This window comes from Manis javanica, chromosome 8, assembly GCF_040802235.1.
Source record: "Manis javanica isolate MJ-LG chromosome 8, MJ_LKY, whole genome shotgun sequence".
In the NCBI taxonomy this organism is placed as follows: Eukaryota; Metazoa; Chordata; class Mammalia; order Pholidota; family Manidae; genus Manis; species Manis javanica.
The window spans coordinates 81,460,338-81,481,039 of record NC_133163.1 but is presented as its reverse complement, the minus strand read 5'-3'; the positions used below and the strand labels follow the sequence as shown (position 1 = coordinate 81,481,039).

The 20,702-nt window shown below is 42.5% G+C and overlaps 1 pseudogene; it reads right to left on the bottom strand.

The window, feature by feature from the left end:
* Nucleotides 1–1,163: 1,163 nt before the first annotated feature.
* On the bottom strand, nt 1,164–16,139 carry LOC108410213 (aspartate aminotransferase, mitochondrial pseudogene; annotated as a pseudogene).
* Nucleotides 16,140–20,702: the final 4,563 nt, after the last annotated feature.

Here is a 20,702-nt window from a genome sequence, read left to right as displayed (position 1 = left end):
CTACATTTCCAACCTTATACTTCCACCACTTTTCCCATGATGCATTCTCTAATAACATTGGCCTTCTTGCTGTTGCTAAGTTGTTAGGTTCCCCTGGAACCTTTATGCTGGCTGTGCCTTCTGCTTGAACATTCTCCCCTAATCATTGCCCTGCTCACTCCCTTATTTATTCAGGCCTCTGAAAATGTCAAATCCTCAGGGAGGTCTCCCCTGCACTAACCTATTTGAAATCACTCACTCGTTTATTACATTCTTCCTTTTAAAAAATAGCCTATTTTTGGCATCATAATGTGAGTGAAGCAGTGTTTGCTCTGCTTCTGTTTTCAGGCAGGGATTGCAGAGAATTGGTGTTTCATCCTTACATGTTTGGTAGAATTTCCCAGTGGAACTGTCCTGCCCTGGTTCTTTCTTTTTGGAATGTCATCGACTCAATTTCTTTAATAATAATGACTTACTCAGATTATCTGTCTCTTCTTGTGTGAGTTTTGGCAGATTGAATCTTTTAGAGAATTGTCCATTTCATCTAAATTATGACATTTGTAGCATAGTGTGTTACTCATAATATTCCCTAATTATCCTTTTAATGTCGGGGCTCAGAGCAATGTTCCCCATTTCATTTCCGATATTAGGGATCTGTGTCTTCCCTCATTTTTTCTTGGGTGAGCTGGCTAGAGGTTTATCTATTTTATTGATTTTTAAGCAGGACCAGTTTTTGGATTTGCTGATTTTCTCTGTTTTGTTTTCATTTCATTGATTTCTGCTCTAATTTTTATTATTTTTTCTTCTGCTTGCTTTGAGTTTATATTACTCTTCCTTTCTAGTTTCTAGTTTCCTAAACTGGAAGCTTTAGGTGATCTAGTTCTCTTCTAATATATACATTTGGTGATACAACTTTCCACTTAGCTGATCGCATAAATTCTGTGATAAGTTGTATTTTCCTTTTCACTTCCTCACAACACTTTAGAAATGTGTTCTTTAATCTGGGACCTACTTTTCTAAATGCATGATTGGCAGGGGCTGGAAAAAGGGAGTAATTGGGACTGACTGTTTAAAAGGGATCCATTTCAATTGAGAAAAATGAAATGTTTTGGAAAGGTGGTGGTGATGGCTGCACAATAATGTGAATGTACTTAATACCAAGTGAATAGAACTGTACACCTAAACACGTTTAACATCATAGATTTTACTATGTATATTTAAGTACAATAAAATGATGAACTGGCAGACAAAAGAAAAAAATAGCCTTTTTGAGGTATATGTTACATATCATAAAATGCACCAATTTCTAGTGTACAATTCAATGATTTTTGGTAACTTTACTCAGTATCGCAGCCACTTCCATAAATCAGTTTTGGAACATCTGCATCTCCCAAATAACATTCCTTATACCCACTTACAGTACTCTCCATTGCTACCCTGAGCCCCAGGAAACCACTAATCTACTGTGTTTTTTTTTTCCTAAACTTTTCATGTTAATGGAATCATAGGATACATATTCTTTTGTATCTGGATTATTTCACTCAGCATATTTTTCAGGTTCATCAAAGGCACAGCATGTATCAGTAGTTTAGTTTCTTTTACTGATGAATAGTATTCCATTGTGTGGATGTACATTTTGTCTATCATATATCAAATCAAAATGTCTGTCATATTTGTAAACAACATGTTTGTTCACCAGTTGTTTCCAGATTTGAGCGATTAGGAATAAATTTGCTATGAACATTTAGTGTGAGTCTTTGTGTGGATATTTCTGTTTCTCTTGGGTGGATACCAAGATTTGGAATTGCTGGGTCATATGGCAGTTTCATGCTTAACTTTTTGAAGATCTAAACTGTTTATCCAAAGTGGCTACACCATTTTACAGTCCCACCTGCAATATATGATGGTTCTGGTTTCTCTGCAGTATTGCCAATATTTGTTAATGTTGGTCTTCTTTTGTAGACATTCTAGTGAATGTGAAATGGTGTCTCACTGTAGATTTAACATGCCTTCCCTTTTTCTATTACATGTATCCCCTTTATTTTTCTCAACATTTACCATTACCTTAGATTTTTTTACATTTGTATTTATTTGTAGTCTCTCACAATTTAATGTAAATTCCATAAAGGCAGGAACATTTTGTTTTCTTTGTATCCCTAACCCCTAGAATATTTGTTGAGTAAATGAATAAACATACCCATCTCATGTGTTCATCTTTCCCTCTTCTCAGCAGAGGGTACACCTGATGAGTGCTCTGTGTGAAGTATTAAAAAGCTTGACGTTTCCTTAAGGTTTCATGGGCAGACAACAGTTTTTAAGTTGATCATTTGGATTTTTTTGTATATATATATATATATTTCTTCAGGTTTCATATATATATATGCATATGTACACATACACACACATATCCCAGCATTTCTATATAAGGCTTAATACATCTAATTATCATAAGGACAAAGTTCAAAAGAAATGGAGAAAAATGGGCAAACATAAATGCAACACAGAGTTGTGAGGTAAAAGTTATAGTTATCTGAGTGGCCGCTACATTGAAAAATGTCAATAGTAGGTGCAGATTGTTGACAAGACCTGACACAGACACCACTTGAACTAATCAAACAGGGCTACCTATTTAAAGGGCAGAGAATAAAGTCAGGTCACTCAGAGAGAAGAACACATTTTTCAAGTCAGACACAGTACAAGCATCTTGACTCCAACACCTTTACCAGAACGGTGCATTGTTACTGAAAACTCTGAGTAAGTAAAGGCTGTATTAGACTCTGGAAATAAAACAGTATTTCTCAGCAACTTAGCAGTGCTCATAAGCAAGTGTGACTATGCTCAGAGCCCCTCCTTGGTTGGAAGCACTGCATGTTTCTGAGGTTGTGTAATACCCAGGATGCAGTTTGGTTCCTGAAGGCAGCTCTCTCAGACTCTCCAAGCAAGTACAGTCTGGTCTAAGAACATTCCTGAACCCAGTACTGTGGAATCACAACAGAGATCAATTTCTTAGGTTTTTGGGAGTCTTGCAAACAAGACCTTAGAACAGCCAGAGAGCCTCCGAAAGTGAAGAGTCAGTAAGTGGGAAATATTTTAGAAAGTAGACAGCCACAGAGAATGGCAGACTGGCAGAAAATATACAGAATTACTCTTACCATAATTCCATCTTGTGGGGTAGGGGGTCCCTACAGTAACTTCATTGTACAGAGAAACCAGGCTGCAGTTAAGACTGTGTGATTTCAGCAGATGGTGCTTATCCTTCCAAACGGTGAAGTCTGAGCCCAGCGGGCAGCCGGGCAGCCCAGCACAAAAGGTTGAAACCAAAGCCTGGAATATCCTGATTCTGGTCCTACTTGCATTGCCCAGCTCATGCTGTGAGATGAATGACCACACAAACTCATGGGACAAGCAACAGGGCCGCCCGGGCAGAGGAAAAGTCCCAACAGGAGACAAGCAGGCCCTGAAGAGACTGCTGAAATAAGTATGGTTCCCTACTCCCAGCCATTCTTTGGAGGAAGAATCACAGGGGGAGCATGAATTACAGTCTTCATTCTTCAAATAAGTCGGCCCTACAGGATGGGGCTGATGGCCAGTGAGGTAGTAGAATAGGATGAAATCTAGGTTGTTATAGATCTTTGTGCCTAAGGAAAAGAAGAGCAATGGGAAGAAGAGAGGAATGATAAAGTGTCTGCAAGTACTAAAAAGGAGAGCCTTCTTTCTTTTTTCTTAAATACGACAGGAAACAGCATCTTCTATTTCCCTCTCTGCAGAGGCAGAAGACTCGCTGGTTTTCACAGAACACGATTTCTGCAATAAGGTCTGCTGATAAGCTCGATCAATCATGGGAGGACCAGCACAAGGCTGACAACGTTACAACTAAATCTTCTCACAAGGCCTCTAGAATGTGCTCTTTTCACACTGGATCTATGGGGGTACCCCCAACACCATAAGGTGCTTCACTTAAAGCTTCTGTAATATTGCAATGGCATGACTGACAGGTTTTGAGGGCTATGTCCTTCCTGTACACATAAACTCTTTTGGAAAAGTTGGAGAATAAAAAAGTAAGGGAGAGTTGGTTTATAGCCACAAAGTTCCAGACACCAGCCACAGATGTCTCTGCCCTATGTCAATACAAGTTCTTCTCTGAGAAACACATTCAGTTGCTGAATGTTAAGTACTGTGGGTTGAAAGAAATGATCTACTCACCACCATCCACCCTTCCTCTTCCTCTGTGTGAATCTCACAAGAACAGAGGCTGAGGATAGGAAGGTTGTCTCTATTCCCTGTCATCAGGGAAATTACTTGGTGACCTGGTGAATGTCCCTGTCATCAGGGAAATTACTTGGTGACCTGGTGAATGGCATGGGCAAGGTCACATTGCCTGAGGTGAGCCCTGCCACAGAGATGTGGCCATCCTTTGTCATGTAGATGGAAAACTCCTTGGTGAGCCTCCACCTGTTCAGGCTTTAGTCCTGTGAACAACACTTGCCAATCTGGTCAGTGATGGGCTGCCAGTTGTGGGAGCAGCCCTCCAGTTGTGGACCCTCCTGAATCCACATGCTAATGATGTGGTTGGACATGCAACCATTGTTTTGTAGATCAGGGCTGGTCAAAATGGTGAAGGCCATCTAGGCCCATTGAGAGGAGGGTTGGAATACCTGGGACATATCAAGATCTTCAACTGTGATTCCACCTCTTTGGCCTTATCAGCATCTTTGCAGACCACAGGGAGGGCTCCCATGAGCTCACCGTATAAGCCCATGTTTTTGGCATAAGACTGGCAGAGACAGACATTAATGCCCTGTTCAGTGAAGTGGTGCACAGCCCAAGTGCCCCTGTTACCATCACCACTGGCAGAGCCTTGACAGGCCATGTCCAAGAATGCAAAGAGATTGCTTTTCTTCACCACTACTGCCTTCCACTACTCAGGATGAGGGTCCACTTCTTTGGGATGTGAGCACAGGCGTGCAGGAGGAGAACTCTTTGCTGTGGCATTTTTGAAATGTCCTCCATAGCAACTGTGAAGTCAAAGCTGTATGTCCTGGTGTCAAAGTATCGATAACCATATTGTTGCATGCCAGCATCCCTGAAGATGGGTGTTATGATTTTTCCAGGACAGTTTGGTCAGAAAGACATCTCAGCTGAACTTCAAAAAATCTTTGCAGAAAATTGTCTCCAATCCTCAAGGCCCCAGTTCCAGAAGAAGCGGTCTGCACAGTGACATACCAGCCACTTTTCAACACTTATTTTTACCCACGGCTAGCTCTGCAGATGCCTTACAAAATTCAGCCAGTCCCACAATGGGCATATATTCTTTGTCCAAATTTTTTGCAGCAATCTGAGCCTTGCCTTCCAGACACTAGGGAGCACCTAAGGTTTTCCATTATCACCCCGGTAGGCACCAACTCCCAGATTCTCTCTGTTGGTATCTCTCTTAAAAGCTTCTGTGACTCCGAGGATAGGGTCTGGAACCAGGAGGTGACTCTGGCAGAAGCTGCTACAAAGAGGCCTGGGTGAAAGGTGGCAGTGACTCCACTTGTGTGCAAGACCTGGCCAGAGGGCAGCAGGGCCACGGTGGGCACAGGAGGGCAGTGGGCAGATGCAGCACAGAGTGGAGGGCCGTGGAGTGCAGGCACGGAGCTGCAGGCTCCTGATGAAGGTAAGGTTGTCTTTATTAACGTTACTGTTCCCTATCCATTTGTGAGGGAGGAGGGAAAATTGGCAGAGTAAGCGTCCAAGGAAATGACTTTCTCTTGACCTCCAAAATTCAGACACACACACGCACACACACAATCTTGCATTTCAGGGCCTTTGCAGGCTCCCTAACATGCTAGCCATGGATGTCCCGAGTGGAAACCTTCCCACTCCAAAACCAGCATATCAGAAACCACTATGCCAGATGTGAACATTATCCTTTGGCAGTCGGTGGGAGTTGGTGGGATACTAACAATGATGACAGCCGTATATTGTTATTTGGGGAAGCAGTGGGAATTAACGCTGAGAGCAGGACTTGACCTTAGGCAAACTTTGATGAGTCTTTTTATTTTGTTTTTGCCAGGACAGATTGGCAAGTGAGATAAAATAAGCTTCCTGAAAATGAACACTCTGAGTGGAAATGAAAGTGAAAACCAAATGGAGGGGCTGGGTTCACTGATCTAAAAACAAAATAGAGATTAATCCCAAAACCCTATCAAATCTAATTTAGGCCAAAACTAGAAATTTGGCAAAAGGATTAAAGACAGGCAATTTTCTGTTTATTTTAAAATCCAAATGTACAATAACAGGAAAAGCAGATAGGTAGCCAGTGTTTGTTCAAAAGGTTTCCTTTAAAAACAAAAAGTGATCATGAAAAGCATAGACATATTCACAATGGAAAAAAACAATGCAAATTCTAAGCCAAGAACAGAACAGACAACGGAACGAACAGTTCTGTTCTTCCCCACCTTCATGTTTTCAAGGACAGCAGTTGGCACTATCTCTTTGTCTCTAATTCTCTTAGGAATCAACAAAAGGACTGGGAAACAGCTGGAAAAAAATTTAAGACCATAGTCTTCCTTTGCTTGAAAAAATTTGAGGTAACAGACATGTATCCTTGACAGCATTGACCTAACTCATCAAGAAAGCACGCCAATTTACTGATGTGAAAAGATTTCCAAGATATATTAAGATAAAATAAAACAGCAAGATGCAAAATAGCAAAAACAGATATATTAAGATAAAAGAGCAAATATGACATGCTAACTTAATGTGTATAATAATAAGAGGGGAAAAGAGAGTATGCTTTTGTATTTGTTTCTATTTTTATAAATTCTCGAAAAATGCACAAGAAACTATAAAGTAGTTACCAGTGGGGTGGCAAAGGAAGGGCAGATGGAAGACAGGATGTAGGCAACACTTTTCAAGGTATGCATTTCATATTGCTTAACCATGTAATTGTATCACCTATTTAAAATTTTGATCTTAAAAAAGGAAAGTATTAATTTGACTTAAGCGCATATGTTTACTTCTCAATTGCTTGCACTTGTGCCTTTACAGTTTATTTTGTAGCAGTATGTTCTTTTAAACACCTCAAAAGACCTCAACCTGATAAAAAAAAAACAAGTATTTAATACCACCAATTAATTATACTCTTCTAAACAGTTGTGGGTGAAAGTTTTCTACCATCAAAACAAGCCTCCCTGACTCTAGTTAGGCTTTAATCCATCAAAATACTACAATATGATTTTTACCAATCAGTTCTTAGATAAAAAGCCTTCTCTGGCTGGCCATCTTGCCTAGAGAATAAGTTCTTACTCCTTAGCCTGGAATCAGAGCCTTAAACAATCTAGCCCCTCTCTGACATATCTTCCTCTTCTTCTATTTAACCATTTCGATCTGCATAATGATTAAACATTCCTGAATTTGCCTGCATGTGGTACCTCCTGACACATCCCCTTCACCTATGTCTCCTTAGCACCTAGCCCACATCTTAACAATCCTTTTCCCATTCCCCATCCCCGGTGCCCATTCTGTTCTCTGAACCCCTGTAGCACATAGCTACCATTGGCACCTATCATAGGCTACTTTTCACAAATTACTGTATTCCTTTTCAAAATACTTTTCTAAACAATGACAATATAACATGTAAAAACTAAAAATAGCCATAGAAAGTGTGGGTAAAACTGTAACATTTATAGACTATCTCGCCTGGCTTTAGTGCATTTGCATGTCCTCAGGGCTGGAGAGAATTCATCTCCATATCAATGGGTAACTACCTGAGCAACCAAAGGTGTGTCTGAACCTGAGAGTTTAAAAGGAGGGGCTTGCTTGCTTGCTTCTTCAGGAGCAGAGGAGAAAGATGGCCCTGGACTGCAGTTTGTAAGCAATAAATGGGTTTTAAATTTTATTTCTCCCTTTGACTGATTTCAGTTTTTAGAGGTATTTTGCCCCAGGATTTCCTTTCCCCGGACTCATATCTGGCGGCAGTCGGCAGGGTGCCCCTGAACCCGAAATCTGTCATAATGGGTGTGACCTCTGGGAGGGCTGCTCCTGTGGATGGTGGGGAGGCCCCAGTGGATGCAGCATCAGAGGGTGCTGCTTCACCTGTTATTATCCCCGCAGCTGTGGGGCTTCCAACTTGGGAAACCCTAGTGGGGAATTGGTCTAGGGTAAAGTACCTCCTAGAGGGGTGAGGCCTTCCCCAGAACTGGGGAAGGGTGGAAACACTGGAAGCTGCAGAATTAGCCCTCCGTGAATTGGAAGATGGTTTGGAGACCTTAGGGGGCCGTGTAGCGACTGGTGTTGTAGGGTCTTTTCTCATTGAGATAGTGGAATATGTTATACAGGAGAAAGAGAGGATTATTGACAGGGTTAGCGAGGAGAGAGAGGGACTTAGATGGGAGAGAGACACACTTCAGCATCGCTTGGAGGAGCTGGGCAATAACCTATGGGATGTGGTTAAAGAAGAGAGAGAGTTACTGAAAAGGTAGGTCATGCTCCCAGAAGATTCCTTAGCAGTGGTGAAGGGGACACAGCAGGCAAATCATGTTGCAGGAGGCTGTCGGTGGGAGGAGGAAAGAGTAGTGCCTTCAGCCCCAGAGATGGAGGAGGAGCCACTGGTGGAGGAGCCTGGGGGAGAAGAGGAGGAGGCAAGGCCACTGGTGGATCTGCTACCCAGGCCACCACCGGAAGTACCATCTTCTCCTGTTTTAAAGGCCTGCCCAGCTGTAATTAAGAAAATAAAAATGAAACAATGGCGGGCTTCTCAGGGGGAGGAGAAGCCCCCTCCCCAGGTTGTGGAGCACTCCATGCTCTGCCCCTATACCCAGGATGAGCTGAAATGAGTAGAATGGCTTCCCTGATGACTCACCCTTCCCTCCAGCAGCAGTTGTAAAATGCCCATCATGCCTCAGTGCATCAGACACACCTGGAATGGCTAATAGCTGCCATCAGGATAGTTTGGCCTAATCCGGGTGATTTACCATATTTTTCCAGTAGTTGGAGAACATATGCAGAGCTCCAACAGGTACTTCAGGAACTGGGTATGAAAAACATCATCTATAATAGACCCCCAGGGCACTGATGAGGAGGTACTCACTATAGGAATGAGAAACCTGGTGCTGCATGTAAGGCTGGAGGCACTGGGGGAGAAGGGCAAAGACAATGCAGGCAGAGCAGAGATAGCACCAAGTAGCTCTGTGCCGTATGGGGAAGGAACGAACAGCTCTTCCTGGATTCCAGTCCCATGACATGCTGACAAACCCAGAAGGCAGATCCCCTCCATCTGGAAGGAGGAGACCTCTGGCTGTCCATCACCCGACCCTGAGCCAATAAAAAATTCCCCACATAAGAAATACCAAATGATTTCACTCATCTGTGGAGTATAAGAACAAAGGAAAAACTGAAGGAACAAAACAGCAACAGAATCACAGAACCCAAGAATGGACTAAAGGTACCAAAGGGAAAGGGACTGGGGAGAATGGTTGGGTAGGGAGGGATAAGGGGGGAAGACGAAAGGGGGTATTATGATTAGCATGTATAATGGGGGGTGGGAGAAAGGGTAGGGCTGTACAACACAGAGAAGACAAGTAGTGATTATACAACATTTTGCTATGCTGATGAACAGTGACTGTAAGGGGGTTTTTGGGTGTATCTGGTATAGGGGAGAGCCTAGTAAACATAATGTTCTTCATGTAATTGTAGATTAATGATAACAAAAAAAAAATAAAGAAAAGGGGGATTACTCCCTGATAGGATAAAACTAACTGCAAATCACCGATTAATGCATGCCTTAATTTTGATCATTTAAAGGGTGTCAGATGATCAGCTATGGAAGTATATTTTTCTGATAATATTCCTTTCTCTTAAAACAAAAAAGCAGTTCCTGTGCGGTGATCTCCAATAAGTTCTTCACAATGGTATAAAGGGCATATCAAAGTGTGGGCAAAGGGTTTGTTTGTGTTTATACAGAGAATCAAACCCTAATTTGGCTACCCAGAAAACGAATTAAGATACAATATGAAGAAGAACTTCCAACATAAACATTCTCTGGAAGAGTCATTCCAGAAGATGATCATCAAAAAACTTCAACAAAGATCCTGGCACTGTTGCAGTTGTAGCTGCATTCATCCCACCGGTTCCTGGAATTGCCATTGGAATGAAGAAGGAGATATCTAAGCTGGCCTGTGCATACAGTGAAACAACAAATTTGACTGGATCTATACTGTTGGAACTCAACCAAGAATTAGAAGAAGTGCAAGTCGCAGCGCTCCAAAATCTTGCGACTATAGACTATCTACTGTTAAAAGAACATATGGGATGTGAACAATTCCCAGGAATGTGTTGTTTTAATTTGTCTGATTTTCCTCAAACTATTCAAATTCAGTTAGACAATATCCATCATATCATTGATAAGTTTTCACAAATGCCTAGGGTGCCTAACTGGTTTTCTTGTTTTCACTGGATATGGCTGATAATTGTAGGTCTGCTTTGGTTATATAGCTGTATTCCTATTATGTTAATGTGTGCATGCAATTTAATCAGTAATTTGAAACCTATACACACTTATGTTACATTACAAGAAGATATGTCAAAGAAATAATCAATCTTTCCATGTTTTCTTCCATCTGCTACTTCTATAGCTTCTCTTCTTCCTTCATAATTACAACCCCTAAGTAGAATTCGTGCCTCATATCGAAATTACCAAGTATTATAATTCTTCCAAGTGGTAAAGATACCTCAAGGCAAATGCTGGGCATAGAAGCCACAGGGCATAAATCTGCAAAAAAGTAAAAAGCTAACCTTTTCAAACAATATGGCTTCTCTCTCACTTACCAACTTTACACTCCCCTGTATGGCCCCGGAAGATAACTGGTTAGCCAGAGACGGGTAAGATTCCTCAAGGGAGGAACAACCTAAGACAGGCACAGTCACAGGGGGGCCATCAGGTGAGAAATTGGGGATCAACAGAGGTGAGGCTTAGAACCTCACCCCCCCCTGTTTTGAGAGAAATCTTCTGCATCTGTGGATGTTTTGTTGCCCTTGTCTAGCTTGGATTAATACTTAGTCTATAGGCACACACCTGATCATCTACATTTCCCCTCTTACAGCACTAAACTATGTTTTCTACCTTTATCTTGCATCTACCTACCACTTCAGCATTTTATTAAAATAATAATAATAATAATAATAATAATAATAATAATAATAATAAGGGAGAAATGTGGGATTCACATACAAGTCAAGTATAAAAATCAAATGAATAATCATAATTGACCTGATTGTTTATAGTTCATGATGTGTGATCAAAACTGAAAGTTTCTGTGATGACTGCCCTTGCACTGTTCACCATGTAAGAACTTATGCACTATGTAAGAACTTGTTCACCATGTAAAAACTTGTTTGTTATGCTTCAGAAGATTGGAGACTGTTGAGAATTAGGCATGGGATTAATTAATGATTGTGCATTGAGTCCCCTATACAGAATTTTATTGTTGTTAACAACAATCAATAAATATGAGAGATGCCCTCCCAAAAAAGATAATAAATAAAAATTTTTTTAAAAATTCCCCACATACCTGTGGTGCAGCCCACTTCCCCCTCCCCTCCCTGTGCTTATAAAAACTCCCCACCCTATCTGGTTATGTGACTTCCCCAGCCTGTGTTTCAGACCGGGGAACATCGCCCAGGAATTGTGCTCAAATAAACTGCCTGGCCCTTTGTTGCCTCTCGTCGCCTCCTTATTTCCACTAGAATTTATCTTATACTGCATACAGCTCCCACATCTCTTTTTGGGTCCCTAGTGAATACCCTTGCCCCCACCTAGGGCAACCAATAAGGGAGGCTACTCGTACTTTAGCAGATCTGGCGGAGCTTGAAACAATAAGGGCATGGGGGGAAGTATGGGCAATGACTGAAAGTAGAAGTGCAGAAGGCCCTGTGAAGGTCTCAAGGACTCAGATTGGGTTGATTTGATAAAGGCCACAGTAGTAAAAGAAAAACTTGATGGGCAGCCCAATAGAATATTGTTAGAACTGTGGCACCAATTAAAGCTGGAGCAGCAGTTCCAGCTGCTGAGGTCCAGGACATGGAAACCAGAGTCAAGGCCTCATGCCTGCCGTGTGTCCCTGCAAAACTTCATGGGAGATAGTACTCTGGATTCACCTGGGCACCCCCACAGGAGGATGATTGGGCATTGTGGTTTGACTGAGGGGGGGTCAAAGTCTCCACCTTGGGGGACATGGTCGGGACCAGAGGCCACATGTAGAATTAGCAATCCATTGTTCCCCTGTGAATGTACAAGTTGTCCTGGCGCTGGTGGACACAGGAGCTGAGTGTTCTTTGATTCATGGCAACCCTGAGCGGTTTCCCGGGACCCCTGCTGTGATAGATGGCTATGGGGGTAACACGATTAGAGTGAAGAAAGCCCAAATCTCACTGGGGATAGGGTGTTTACCCCCAAAGGAGTATATCATGTACATTTGTCCCACCCCTGAATATATTCTGGGCATAGATATCCTGTAGAGGCTGTAGTTACAGACCACTGCAGGTGAGTTCAGACTGAGAGTATGTGTGTTAAAGGCAGTTCTGAGGGGACATGCTAAGCATCCATCTGTAGCTCTGCCTGTACCTCGGTGGGTGACAAATATTAAGCAGTATAAATTGCCTGGGGACACAAGGAAATTGGAGAAACTCTATAGGAGTTGGAGAGGGTGGGCATCATAAAGCCCATTCTTAGTCCTTTTAATTCCCCAGTGTGGCCAGTGAGAAAGCCAGACGGCTCCTGGCGTATGACTGTAGACTACAGGGAATTGAATAGTCGCACCCCCTTTGCATTCTGCTCTCCCCTCTATTGTAGACATTCTGAACACCCTCAGCCATGAACTTGGAATGTATCATTATGTAGTAGAACTTGCTAATGCTTTCTTCTCTATTGACATAGCACAGGAAAGCCAGGAATAGTTTGCCTTCAGATAGGAAGGCCGGCAGTGGACATTCACTGTCCTTCCACAGGATATCTCCACAGTTCCACCATCTGTCATGGACTTGTAGCCCAGGACTTGGCCAAACGCAAGAAACCACAAATAGTGTGGTTGTATCACTACATTGATGATATTATGCTCATATCTGATTCTCTTTCAGATTTAGAAGGAGCAGTTCCTACTGGTACAACAGCTACAGGAAAAAGAATGGACTGTGAACAGCACCAAGGTTCAGGGACCTGGTTTGTCTGTGAAATTCTTGGGGGATGTCTGGTCAGGTAAAACTAAAGTTGTTCCTGAAGCAGTTATAGATAAGGTCCGGGCTTTCCCCACCCCTGCCACTGTGGCAGTATTACAAGAGTTTGGGGGTCTTTTGGGCTACTGGAGAGTGTTTATCCCACACTTGGCACAAATTCTGAAGCCCTTATACCAGTTGGTACAAAAGGGCATCAGATGGGGGGGCGGAGCCAGGATGGCGGCGTGAGTAGAGCAGTGGAAATCTCCTCCCAAAAACACATAGAGCTATGAAAATATACCAAAGAAAAATCTTCCTAAAATAGAGACCACAGGACACAGGCAACATCCAGACCACATCCACACCTGCAAGAACCCAGCGCCTTGCGAAGGGGGTAAGATACAAGCCCCGGCCCGGCGGTACCCGAGCGCCCCTCCCCCCGGCTCCCGGCGGGTGGAAAGAACCGGAGCGGTTTTTTTTTGGCAAGTGCTTTTTGGAAGCCTTAAAGGGACGGGCCCCCGTTGCTAGGGAGGCAGGGTGGCGGGACCGGTGAGCAGGTGCCTGGGACCGGCGCCTGAGGACAAAGAATATCCCGCGTTTCTCCCTGCGGGACCGGCGGGCGGGTGCCTGAGACCGGCGCTTGAGGACGGAGGAAATCGCGCGTTTTTCCCCTTTTTTTTTTCTCTTTGTGGCGAGCGCTTTTTGGAAGCCTTAAAGGGACAGGGACCCCGGTGCTACGGAGGCAGGATGGCGGGACTGGTGAGCGGGTGCCTGGGACCGGCGCCTGAGGACAAAGAATATCCCATGTTTTTCCCTGCGGGACCGGGGGGCGGGTGCCTGAGACCGGCACTTGAGGACAGAGGAAAATGCGCGTTTTTCCCCTTTTTTTTTTCTCTTTTCTGCGAGTGCTTTCTGGAAGCCTAAAAGGGACAGGGACCCCGGTGCTAAGGAGGCAGGGCGGCGGGACTGGTGAGCGGGTGCCTGGGACCGGTGCCTGAGGACAAAGAATATCGCGCGTTTTTCCCTGTGGGACTGGTGGGCGGGTGCCTGAGACTGGCACCTGAGGACAAAGGAAAGCGCGCGTTTTTCCCCTTTTTTTCTCTCTTTTTGGCGAGTGCTTTTTGGAAGCCTTAAAGGGACAGGGACCCCGGTGCTAGGGAGGCAGGGCGGCAGGACTGGTGAGCGGGTGCCTGGGACCACCGCCTGAGGAAAAGAATATCGAGCGTTCCTTCCCTGCGGGACCGGTGGCTGGGTGCTTTTTGGAAGCCTTGAAAGGACAGGGACCCTGGTGCTAGGGAGACAGGGCAGCAGGACCAGAGAGCGGGTGCCTGGGACCGGCACCTGAGGACAAAAAAAAAAAAAAAAACGCGTGTTTTTTTCCTTTTTTTTTTCCTTTCTGTTCCCTCTCTCATTGCTGCTGTTGTTGTTTTGGTTTGGAGAGTGCTTTTTGGAAGTCTTAAAGGGGCAGGACAGGACACTTAGACCACAGGCAGGGAATCTGGGGATCTCTGGGCACTCTAACCCCCTGGGCAGCAGGGAGCACAGAGGCCCCTTACGGAGATAAATAGCCTCCCGGCCGCTCCCCATCCAACGGGGCTCCACCATTTTGGAGGAACAGCCCCAGCCAGGCCAAGCCCACAGCAACTGCGGAGATAAACCCCAAAGCAACTGGGCAGGAAGCAGAAGCCCTGTCTGCGCACAGCTGCCCAGCACAAGCCACTAGAGGTCGCTATTCTCCCAGGAGAAGGCCACAAACCAACAAGAAGGGAAGCTCTTCCAGCGGTCACTTGTACCAGATCTGCAAACTATCTCTATCACCATGAAAAGGCAAAACTACAGGCAGACAAAGATCACAGAGACAACACCTGAGAGGGAGACAGACCTAACCAGTCCTCCTGAAAAAGAATTCAAAATAAAAGTCATGAACATGCTGATGGAGATGCAGAGAAAAATGCAAGAGCAATGGGATGAGATGCAGAGAAAAATGCAAGAGCAGTGGGATGAAGTCCGGAAGGAGATCACAGATGTCAGGAAGGAGATCACAGAAGTGAAACAATCCCTGGAAGGATTTATAAGCAGAATGGATAAGATGCAAGAGGCCATTGAAGGAATAGAAGCCAGAGAACAGGAACGTATAGAAGCTGACATAGAGAGAGATAAAAGGATCTCAAGGAATGAAACAACACTAAGAGAAATATGTGACCAATACAAAAGGAATAATATTCGTATTATAGGGATACCAGAAGAGGAAGAAAGAGGAAAAGGGATAGAAAGTCTCTTTGAAGAAATAATTGCTGAAAACTTCCCCAAACTGGGGAGGAAATAATCGAACAGACCATGGAATTACACAGAACTCCCAACAGAAAGGATCCAAGGAGAACAACACCAAGACACATAGTAATTAAAATGGCAGGGATCAAGGACAAGGAAAGAGTTTTAAAGGCAGCTAGGGAGAAAAAGGTCACCTATAAAGGAAAACCCATCAGGCTAACATCAGACTTCTCGACAGAAACCCTACGGGCCAAAAGAGAATGGCATGATATACTTAATGCAATGAAACAGAAGGGCCTTGAACCAAGGATACTGTATCCAGCACGACTATCATTTAAATATGATGGTGACTATCATTTAAATATGATGGTGGGATTAAACAATTCCCAGACAAGCAAAAGCTGAGGGAATTTGCTTCCCACAAACCACCTCTACAGGGCATCCTACAGGGACTGCTCTAGATGGGAGCACTCCTAAAAAGAGCACAGAACAAACAAACAACATATGAAGAATGGAGGAGGAGGAATAAGAAGGGAGAGAAGAAAAGAATCTCCAGACAGTGTATATAACAGCTCAATAAGCGAGCTAAGTTAGGCAGTAAGATAATAAAGAAGCTAACCTTGAACCTTTGGTAACCACGAATCTAAAGCCTGCAATGGCAATAAGTACATATCTCTCAATAGTCACCCTAAATGTAAATGGACTTAATGCACCAATCAAAAGACATAGAGTAATAGAATAGATAAAAAAGAAAGACCCATCTATATGCTGCTTACAAGAAACTCACCTTAAACCCAAAGATAAGCATAGACTAAAAGTCAAGGGATGGAAAAACATATTTCAGGCAAACAACAGTGAGAAGAAAGCAGGGGTTGCAGTACTAATATCAGACAAAATAGACTTCAAAACAAGGAAAGTAATAAGAGATAAAGAAGGATACTACATAATGATAAAGGGCTCAGTCCAACAAGAGGATATAACCATTCTAAATATATATGCACCCAACACAGGAGCACCAGCATATGTGAAGCAAATACTAACAGAACTAAAGACGGAAATAGACTGCAATGCAATCATTTTAGGAGACTTCAACACACCACTCACCCCAAAGGATAGATCCACCGGGCAGAAAATAAGTAAAGACACACAGGCACTGAACAACACACTAGAACAGATGGACCTAATAGACATCTATAGAACTCTACATCCAAAAGCAACAGGATATACATTCTTCTCAAGTGCACATGGAACATTCTCCAGAATAGACCACATACTAGCTCACAAAAAGAGCCTCAGTAAATTCCAAAATATTGAAATTCTACCAACCAATTTTTCAGACCACAAAGGTATGAAAGTAGAAATAAATTCTACAAAGAAAACAAAAAGGCTCACAAACACATGGAGGCTTAACAACATGCTACTAAATAATCAATGGATCAATGAACAAATCAAAATAGAGATCAAGGAATATGTAGAAACAAATGACAACAACAACACTAAGCCCCAACTTCTGTGGGACGCAGCGAAAGCAGTCTTAAGAGGAAAGTATATAGCAATACAGGCACACTTGAAGAAGGAAGAACAATCCCAAATGAATAGTCTAACATCACAATTATTAAAACTGGAAAAAGAAGAACAAATGAGGCCTAAAGTCAGCAGAAGGAGGGACATAATAAAGATCAGAGAAGAAATAAACAAAATTGAGAAGAATAAAACAATAGCAAAAATCAACGAAACCAAGAGCTGGTTCTTTGAGAAAATAAACAAAATAGATAAGCCTCTAGATAAACTTATTAAGAGAAAAAGAGAGTCAACACAAATCAACATAATCAGAAATGAGAATGGAAAAATCATGACAGACTCCACAGAAATACAAAGAATTATTAAAGACTACTATGAAAACCTATATGCCAACAAGCTGGAAAACCTAGAAGAAATGGACAACTTCCTAGAAAAATACAACCTCCCAAGACTGACCAAGGAAGAAACACAAAAATTAAACAAACCAATTACGAGCAAAGAATTTGAAACAGTAATCAAAAAGCTACCCAAGAAGAAAACCCCGGGGCCGGACGGATTTACCTCAGAATTTTATCAGACACACAGAGAAGACATAATACCCATTCTCCTTAAAGTGTTCCAAAAAATAGAAGAAGAGGGAATACTCCCAAACTCACTCTATGAAGCCAACATCACCCTAATACCAAAACCAGGGAAAGAACCCACCAAAAAAGAAAATTACAGACCAATATCCCTGATGAATGTAGATGCAAAAATACTCAATAAAATATTAGCAAACAGAATTCAACAGTATATCAAAAGGATCATACACCATGACCAAGTGGGATTCATCCCAGGGATGCAAGGATGGTACAACAGTCGAAAATCCATCAACATCATCCACCACATCAACAAAAAGAAAGACAAGAACCACATGATCATCTCCATAGATGCTGAAAAAGCATTTGACAAAATTCAACATCCATTCATGATAAAAACTCTCACCAAATGGGAATAGAGGGCAAGTACCTCAACATAATAAAGGCCATATATGATAAACCCACAGCCAGCATTATACTGAACAGCGAGAAGCTGAAAGCATTTCCTCTGAGATCGGGAACCAGACAGGGATGCCCACTCTCCCCACTGTTATTTAACATAGTACTGGAGGTCCTAGCCACGGCAATCAGACAAAACAAAGAAATACAAGGAATCCAGATTGGTAAAGAAGAAGTTAAACTGTCACTATTTGCAGATGATATGATACTGTACATAAAAAACCCTAAAGACTCCACTCCAAAACTACTAGAACTGATATCGGAATACAGCAAAGTTGCAGGATACAAAATTAACACACAGAAATCTGTAGCTTTCCTATACACTAACAACGAATCAATAGAAAGAGAAATCAGGAAAACAATTCCATTCACCATTGCATCAAAAAGAATAAAATACCTAGGAATAAACCTAACCAAAGAAGTGAAAGACTTATACTCTGAAAACTACAAGTCACTCTTAAGAGAAATTAAAGGGGACACTAATAAATGGAAACTCATCCCATGCTCATGGCTAGGAAGAATTAATATCGTCAAAATGGCCATCCTGCCCAAAGCAATATACAGATTTCATGCAATCCCTCTCAAATTACCAGCAACATTCTTCAATGAATTGGAACAAATAATTCAAAAATTCATATGGAAACACCAAAGACCCCGAATAGCAGAAGCAATCCTGAAAAAGAAGAATAAAGTAGGGGGGATCTCACTCCCCAACTTCAAGCTCTACTACAAAGCCATAGTAATCAAGACAATTTGGTACTGGCACAAGAACAGAGCCACAGACCAGTGGAACAGATTAGAGACCCCAGAAATTAACCCAAACGTATATGGTGAATTAATATTTGATAAAGGAGCCATGGACATACAATGGCAAAATCACAGTCTCTTCAACAGATGGTGCTGGCAAAACTGGACAGCTACATGTAGGAGAATGAAACTGGACCATTGTCTAACCCCATATACAAAGGTAAACTCAAAATGGATCAAAGACCTGAATGTAAGTCATGAAACCATTAAACTCTTGGAAAAAAACATAGGCAAAAACCTCTTAGACATAAACATGAGTGACCTCTTCTTGAACATATCTCCCCGGGCAAGGAAAACAACAGCAAAAATGAGCAAGTGGGACTACATTAAGCTGAAAAGCTGCTGTACAGCGAAAGACACCATCAATAGAACAAAAAGGAACCCTACAGTATGGGAGAATATATTTGAAAATGACAGATCCGATAAAGGCTTGACGTCCAGAATATATAAAGAGCTCACACGCCTCAACAAACAAAAAACAAATAACCCAATTAAAAAATGGGCAGAGGAACTGAACAGACAGTTCTCCAAAAAAGAAATACAGATGGCCAAGAGACACATGAAAAGATGCTCCACATCACTAATTATCAGAGAAATGCAAATTAAAACTACAATGAGGTATCACCTCACACCAGTAAGGATAGCTGCCATCCAAAAGACAAACAACAACAAATGTTGGCGAGGCTGTGGAGAAAGGGGAACCCTCCTACACTGCTGGTGGGAATGTAAATTAGTTCAACCATTGTGGAAAGCAGTATGGAGGTGCGTCAAAATGCTCAAAACAGACCTACCATTTGACCTAGGAATTCCACTCCTAGGAATTTACCCTAAGAACGCAGCAATCAAGTTTGAGAAAGACAGATGCACTCTTATGTTTATCGCAGCACTATTTACAATAGCCAAGAATTGGAAGCAACCTAAATGTCCATCGGTAGATGAATGGATAAAGAAGATGTGGTACATATACACAATGGAATACTACTCAGCCATAAGAAGTGGAAAAAATCCAACCATTTGCAGCAACATGGATGGAGCTGGAGAGTATTATGCTCAGTGAAATAAGCCAAGTGGAGAAAGAGAAATACCAAATGATTTCACTCATCTGAGGAGTATAGGAACAAAAGAAAAACTGAAGGAACAAAACAGCAGTGGAATTACATAGCCCAAAAATGGACTAACAGGTACCAAAGGGAAAGGAACTGGGGAGGATGGGTGGGCAGGGAGGGATAAGAGGGGGGAAGAAGAAGAGGGGTATTAAGATTAGCATGCATGGGGGGGAGGGAGAAAGGGGAGGGTGGGCTGCACAACACAGAGAGGACAAGTAGTGACTCTACAACATTTTGCTAAGCTGATGGACAGTAACCGTAATGTGGTTGTTAGGGGGGACCTGATATAGGGGAGAGCATAGTAAACATAGTATTCTTCATGTAAGTGTAGATTAAAAATTAAAAAAAAAAAAAAGAAAGAAAGAAAGAAAAGGGGGATTACTCCTTAACAGGATAAAACTATTGGTAAATCAAAGATCAACGCATGCTTTAAATATCCTTAATGTTGATCACTTAAAGGGTGTCAGATGATCAGCTATGGAGGTACTTTTTTCTGATAATATTCCTTTCTCTTAATTAAAAAAAAAAAAACAGTTATTGTGTGCTGACCTCCAATGAATTCTGCACAGTGGTATAGAGGGCATGTCAAAGTGTGGGCAAAGGGTCTGTTTGTTTCTATGCAGAAGATCAAGGCCTAGCTTGGATACCCAGAAAATGAACTAAGATACGATATGAGGAGGAGCTTCCGGCATCAGCACTCTCTGGGGGACTTGTGCCGGGGGATGATCATCAAAAAGCCTCCACAGGGATCCGGACAATGCTGCGGTTGTGGCTGCATCCAGCCCACCGT